Below are 7,764 nucleotides of genomic sequence, written 5' to 3'. Positions count from 1 at the left end.
AAACGGAATATGAAAATCATTATAAGACAATATGTTAGCTATAAGTCAAGACAAAACTAGGTTATTGAGCCAAGTAGGCCTGTGTGCACAGCGGCAACACGAGAAGTTCAGTCTTTTCAATTAAAAATGCTCAAACATAACAGGTAAAGAACCAATATAAATATGGTAGGGTGGATGAAAATTGGAAGGTTTTTAAACTAAAACTATGCAATTTTACATAATTTAAGGACCGTTATTATTACTACAGATAACACCCAAAAAGCTTAGAGAAAACTTGCTACATTAAATAATTATTTTATTATTTATACATATCACAGCCGTCGTCTGCCATGTAAAATCATATTCTGTAAATCAATAGAGCGGATTCAGAAAACTTTAAATAATGTTTCATTAATTATATTTATTCTAGCCTATAGCCTAGACCCTGGGTTCCCAGCTCTAGACCTTCAAACTCCCTCTAGCACACCTGAACCAGCTGATGCTCAGCCCTGATCCAACAGTAAGGGCTGCCAAGTTGCATCAGGTGCGTTCAAAACATAATGTGATGAGTATGTTACCAACTACTATTGTTGCTTTATTGATATATTATCCACTGCTTGTGGACAATAAACTGATGATGACGGCATTCTTGTACTTATTCGCAAACTGCCTAGCGTTTATTTGGCACTCAGTTTGTGTGATGAACATCGTTTTATCATCGCGCATTATTTAACAACCAGTTCCGCCTCAGCATTCTAACAGAAAGACGGATAGATATTTGGCCTTATCTGCGATATTACATAGTTATTTTGCAGGACCACAACATTGTATCGATACATTACAGCACCCTCGTTCTCATTAGACAAGTCTTACATGCACAGCATTTTAATCCTCACATGACCATCTCAGTAAGATAAGATATGATATACTTTTAATGTCCTCATAGCGAAATTTGTTCTGGACTCCGTGTTCCACAGAAGATAAAATCATATATGCTAATATGCTACAAAGTGGGTAAACACACTGCTTCATAACAGCACATTGCTTCATAACAACATATAACAACACAGCTTCATAAAAACACAAAGCTTCATAACAACACATAACACATGGTTTCAAACTACACACAATTCATACAACACATAGCGTCACGTACAATTTGCAGATACATACACTCCCTCTGACAATGGCGACCTATTGCACAACCCCCATGGACATAAACCTATATTAAATAATCAGACAACCAGCTTGATGATATAAACACTTACAAGTTGTTAACATGGGCAATGTGTGTGTGTGTGTGTGTGTGTGTGGGAGGGGGGGGGATGCAGATGCAGGACTTGCACACACCTGTTATCGACGCAGACAGTCCTAAACATCTTTCAATTTCTTTGCAATTTATGCATTCATTCACAAACTCAATCTGAAGATTTTTCAAGTTTTACCTCGTATAGTATCAGTAGGCTACATGTATCAAACACATGTCTTACAACCCCCGTTAAGTGCTTGACATACACAATACTTTCCATACTTCCTTTTCATTTAAAACTAGGCCAAATGTTCATTATACAACATGACCTAAAAGACTAACAACCCAGCAACAGACCTGCAGAGGCTATAAACTAGTTAGAAGCTTAATTCACAATGCTGACATTCAGATTATTATTGATAACTTAATCTCTCACTCAAACACACACAGCAAGTCAAAAGTTATTCTAAAAAGATGGATGGAATCATTTCCAAAATTCACAACATGTTTTATCTAATGAAATATTCTGCTTCAATCCATATTTAGCCTTTCAAAAATAACATTTCCACTGCAGCCAAAAGCTGTGTGACATTCGAAAAAAACCTCAACAGAAGCTTTGAATGTAAAAAAAATAACCATACAGCCCAATAAACAATCACAATCCCATCTACTGTATTCAGCTAGCCATGGGTGCTGTCCATGGTGCTGATTTTCTGTGTTTAAACAACCGCAACTACTTCATTGGACTGACTAACACATGCAGCTAAATCCAGGCAACCAAGGCACAATAAGCAAAATAACCACATCAAAAATTGCACACACAGCGAGATGAGCAGTTCAGTCAACAGTAAAGCCACAGCGAGATAGAAGAGGGTGTGCATTTCACTTACCTTTATTGAATATTACAATCGATCCTTGAAAATCCTAGACAAAAAAAAGACAAAAAAACCCCCGGTACAATCATTGACACATTTTAAGTAAATACACGATTTTTTGCAGACTTGATTTTCATCATGTAAAGATTGTGTTTAAATGTTTAAATTCACTTGCTCCTCAGCATCTCTGCAAATACATTAAAGGGGAACTATGGCCATTTTAAAAATCTATACATGTTACTCCTATGGTCTAAGACAGCCCAAAAAACACTAATAATCATGTAAAACTCTCTCCCAAATCCAAAGAGTACTGAAACTCTGTGGTGTCATAGGGTAGAAGGTGTGGAAATGTTCCATAGACAATAAATTGTGGAAGATGTTATAGATGAAACAGAGGACCCAGTGGAATGTTCTGAGTATATGGGAACATTTTCTGTTTCACAACTGACAACACTACAATAGAATAAAGCTCATTTGAATGGATGACGGAACCTGCCAAAATAAATAAATAAATGACTCAATAAATAAATAAATATGCCATTATGTAAAGCTTTATTTATGCATTTATTTTTATGTATTTATTTTTGCAATTATTTATTTATTTTTGTATGTATTGATCTATTTATGTGTTTTATTTATACAAGATTTTCCCTTAGCATTTCATCCCTTATTTATTTCCCCAAACTTATTGATCTCTGTATTCTTTTCTTTATAAGTTTATTCCCACATTTGTTTTTCTGCGTCATTATGTAAATGACGAGGCATTGCTTTCATGTTGTGTCATGCTTCAGTCTTAGCAATCTAACTCAGAAAGGGCAAAGCAGGTACTGTAGAATGTAGCTTCAGGATGTCCAGCCTGTCTGTCCTCAGAATCAGCACCTGTCAGTACTTTCTCTGCACAGAGATTTTGTGTTTATCTGTTTACCTTCACAAGTCGATGGTTAGTTGCTGCTCTGTGTGCACAACAGGCGGGCTCGTTAACCCTGCGGTGCAGCGAGATCGTAGTCAGGTGCGCCCCGCCAACGTTGAAAGCATGCCAAACGCACTTTTGGTAATTTCGTGGCCAGGCTTCCTTAGCACATCTGTGGGCACTTGGGCATGGGGTGGGATCAGAACCAACGCATAACTATTAGAACTCTCCCCGTCAGGACGCACTGACAGTTTGTGAAACACACCTGTTGATGTGCTGAAGAAAGTGTGTAGAATAAATAATCAAAACAACACGTTTGATGTGCACATAAGTACGTAGGGGTTCTGTGGTTATTTTAACCACAGTCTGATGCTGGTGGCACAAAATGCAGCAGATCTGCCATGTATGCTTCAAGGCTTCAGTACTGAAGCCTTTGCCTTTAAACTGTCTCTCTTTACAGCCATCTGACAGCAGCAGGTATCCGTTCCATCTAAAAAAGAATATATATATGCATGGCAGACCTGCTACATTTTGTGCCACCAGCATCAGACTGTGGTTGAAATGACCACAGAACCCCTCCGTACTTATGTGCACATCAGTGCACCGTGCCCAAGTGCACCACAGGTGTGCCAAGGGAGCCTGGCCACGAAATTACCAAAAGTGCGTTTGGCAAGCTCCCGACGATCTGGCCGCACCGCTGGGTTAACGAGCCCACCTGTTATGCACACAGAGCAGCAACTAACCGTGGACTTGCGAAGGTAAACAGATAAACACAAACTCTCTGTGCAAAGAAAGAACTGACAGCTGCTGGTTCTGAGGACAGACAGGCTGGACATGCTGAAGCTACTTCCTACCTGCTTTGCCCTTTCTGAGTTAGATTGCTAAGACTGAAGCATGACACAAAATGAAAGCAACAACCCCTCATTTGCAGAAATGCATGAAGAAATTTAAAAACAAATGTGTGAATAAATGTATAAAGAAAAGAATACAGAGATAAATAAGTTTGGGTAAATAAATAAGGGGTGAAATGCAATGGGAAAATCAAGCAGAAATATATAAATTAATAGATGCTTAAACACATAAATACATATAAAATATATACTAAATAAATAAATAAAATGAAAAATAAATACAAAAAAACAATTTACAAATTCATAAAATACATAAGTAAATAAAAGTGGAAATCAAACAGAAGAGTAAATAAATAAGAGAATTAATACAAAGGTAAATAACTAAAAAAGCAAATTAAAACACATTTTGTTAATTAATTAATTACTACATTTATTTTTTATATTATTTTTACTACTTTTAATGGCATATTTATTTATTTATCAAGTCAATTATATATTCAGTAATTTATTTTTTATTTTGGCAGGTTCCGTCCTCCATACATTTGGGCATAAAATAGACATTTTGTGGGTCCACAAAATCATTCTCCAATTTATTGTCTATGGAGCAGCTCCAGACTTTATACCTGATGACACCACAAGTTTGAGACTTACTTCTCTGGTTTCTGGCTTTGAGAGAGTAGCTCATGTTCACAAATATTGATTGAACTTTCCTAGGCCATGGAAATAACTTATTGGAATTCATAATTTAGGTGGTGTTCACCTTTAAAGTGGAAGTGAATCAATCAACCAAGTTAAGCTGGTTTACAAAATGGATTTACACTCTAACGAACAATTATATAACAAACATGACAAATGAAAACATTTAAATGAAAAAATAATCTTTGTTTTATCTTTCGTGGCAGTCATTCTCATGACGTCACAGGCTAGAGTACTGTACCATGGCGGCGCTCTTACCACAAAAGCTGCACGAAAGATGAAACAAGGCATCTTTTTTCTTGCTTACATTTGTCATGTTTCTTATATGATTGTTCATTAGAGTGGAAATCCGTTTATCAAACCAGCTTAACTTGTTTGACTGATTCACTTCAACTTTAAGAGATAGCAGAGCTTGGACTGACTAACACATGCAGCTAAATCCAGGCAAGCAAGGCACAATAAGCAATAAAACCACATCAAAAATTGCACACATTGTTATATGCCATGGACAGAACAGTAAAGCCACAGCAAGACAAGAGGGTGTGCATTTCACTCACCATATTTGTAAGAGGAAGGCCTTTCTCCTCTGGTCTGTCCTGTCCACACATGTCCCTCAGATAAGTTTTCATGCTTTGCATGTAGGAAAAGGAGCACTCTTGTTGATGTGCTGGTGGCTGGTATCGTTGAGCATGAGCTGGAGCAGCTTGTGGACCTCGGAGAGGGTGCCCTGTAGCTGAACTTGCTCTCCTGGTGGCTTTTGAAGAAACCTGTTGCTGCACAGCGTGTGCAGCTCCTTCCTTAACTTCTGCTCATCATCATCTTGATCAGCTGAGTCAACTCACTGCTGGGAAATGCTGCGGAAAAGATCTAGAAAGTAACAAATGATACTTATGAGGAAAACAGTGGATGAATAGCGCATTGGGGCAATGGGATTTCACTAAAGCATCTGCACACTGTGCTGTCCACTCAGGCAGCTTGCTCTGTCATAAGTCTGACAAATGAGTTTATTTATGGGACTGTAGTTCCCGATGTCTCTCATCACAGCTGATGTTATAGCTTTTGCATCTCTCTATTTGTCTGTCAAAAAATGCCTAGAAAACATTCATGCACAGACATAGTCACTGCCTTTTTCATTAACATATCTGATGATGACAGCGAGTTGGCACTAAGTGGAAATGCCTGATGTACAGCAAAGACAGGAAATCTCTTTAACAGAAAATTGATTTCAAAATACTCCAGCTGGTTTACAAAGCACTAAACTGTGTTGGGCCAAAATACATTTCTGATCTTCTGCTATGTTATGAACCATCCAGACCTCTCAGGTCATCTGGATCAGGTCTGCTTAGTGTCCCCCAGAGTCGGAACTAAACATGCAGAAGCAGCGTTCAGTTTTTATGCACCAAATATTTAGAAACAAGCTCCCAGAAAACTGCAGGACCAGCTCCAACTCTGAGTTCTTTTAAATCAAAGCTTCAAACTTTCCTGTTTGCTGCTGCTACCTTTTATTAAACTAGATAATGATCTTATACTGAACTAGAGTTTTTACTCTTGTGTGTTATACTCTATTTTAGCTTATACCCTAGCTTTCATTTTTAGCTTGTTTTTATTTTCTAATCTTTAATGTTTTTATAACTGTTTTAATTATGTCTTAATGTTCTTTTGTACTTTGTCACAATGTTCTTGAATGTTTATGTAAAGCACTTTGAATTGCCCTGTTGCTGAAATGTGCTATACAAATAAAGCCGCCTTGCCTTGCCTTAACAGTCTAATCCTGGGTAACATGAGCTATACTTTCAATTAGACAAGTCTGTATGGTGTTTGACACACCACACTAAAAAAAACACATTTTTTTTTACAGTTTTTTTCAAGAAATTTTTCATTTTTTGTCTGTATTTCAAAATGACAAAAAAATGTAAAAATTACATGTTTCATCTGTGATTTATATGTAAATTGTCTTACATTTACAGTATTTTTGTAATCACAATCGTAATTATCTGTATTTAAGCTTTTCTTGATCATTTTTAAAGATAATTATTCTGTTTTTAGAGGTTTATGACTGTATTTTAACAATTAATTTATGTTAGAAGAAAAGGATTTCATGGAATTCTAAAAATATTTCTTGTAAAAATACAGATTTTTTTTGCAAAACTTCTGAGTTAATGTAAATTTGTGCATTTGCAACGTAAAATTACATGTTTCATTTGTGATTTATATGTAAATAGTCTTAGATTTACGGTGTATGACTATTCTAACAATAAATATATGTTAAAAGTAAAATATTTCTTTTAAAATTACAGTAATAAAAGCTAATAAAGATAATTACTGGTTGTTTTTTTACAGTTTATTTATGTTAATTAACGGACAGTATTTTTCCATTATTTCACACTTGCACTGAAGACTGTTGACAATCCCACCTGTAGTGTCAAACTCTGTAGATGCATGTAATGTTACTAGCTAGACACATTGCACCAGTTTGAGCCTTGTTGTGTCTCTTGAAAGCTTGTTGTTGAAGCGCATCGCGCACAGCTGCAGACTATGAGGTTACTTAGCAACGTCTTCTTCACCTGGTAATTGTGCTGCTAACGTTAGCAGCTAACTCGTTCAGATATACTTTATATTTTATTGAAAGTCAGAATACCTCCATGTTCTCCTCTCCGTACGCAGCTTTAGTTTGGGCGTCGAGTCTGAGTCAGTTTTAAGTTGCTGCTGTGGTGGTAATTTAGTAAAATAGTTTAGACTAAAACTCTCCGAGTCTCCGTCCTCATTAACTGCACCTGCTAATGTTGCTAATTGCTAACGGTTATAAGGGCAGGTGGGTTCCGGCACAGCGCTGACCAATCACAGCCTGGCAGTGGCATGACGTCAGCCTCATCTTCTTCTTCCTCTTCTTTGGAGTTTATTGGTGGTTTTCAAACCATCTTAGAGGTGCATTACCATCACCATCTGGACTGGAGTGTGGAACAGGAGATTGTGCAGAAACAAAATAAAAAAAAAAAAAAAAAAATTAAAAAAAAATAATAATAATGAGGAAAACTTTAGATTTGTTTAACTAAATCAGTTTGGGTGCGTTCCAAATCGCATAATTTTTCTTTTTACTTTTAGTACATCCTGCAGCTGTGTAGTGTTGCACGCAGTATGCATAACATTGTGCCTTTAGTATGTACTGTGCCATCCAATACCCATACTACCATACTATTTAGTATG

At 36.7% G+C, this 7,764-nt stretch overlaps 1 long non-coding RNA gene across 1 annotated transcript; it reads right to left on the bottom strand.

Annotated features, from left to right (window-relative positions):
• Positions 1-2,129: 2,129 nt before the first annotated feature.
• Positions 2,130-7,368, bottom strand: LOC119482957. The gene is made up of 3 exons (XR_005205584.1): positions 7,199-7,368; positions 5,118-5,427; positions 2,130-2,152 (listed from the first exon to the last, which is right to left on the bottom strand). It is a non-coding gene; the product is annotated as an uncharacterized LOC119482957 (long non-coding RNA).
• Positions 7,369-7,764: the final 396 nt, after the last annotated feature.

The sequence above is a fragment of the Sebastes umbrosus genome, chromosome 23 (assembly GCF_015220745.1).
Source record: "Sebastes umbrosus isolate fSebUmb1 chromosome 23, fSebUmb1.pri, whole genome shotgun sequence".
In the NCBI taxonomy this organism is placed as follows: Eukaryota; Metazoa; Chordata; class Actinopteri; order Perciformes; family Sebastidae; genus Sebastes; species Sebastes umbrosus.
This window is presented reverse-complemented; position numbering and strand designations above follow the sequence as displayed.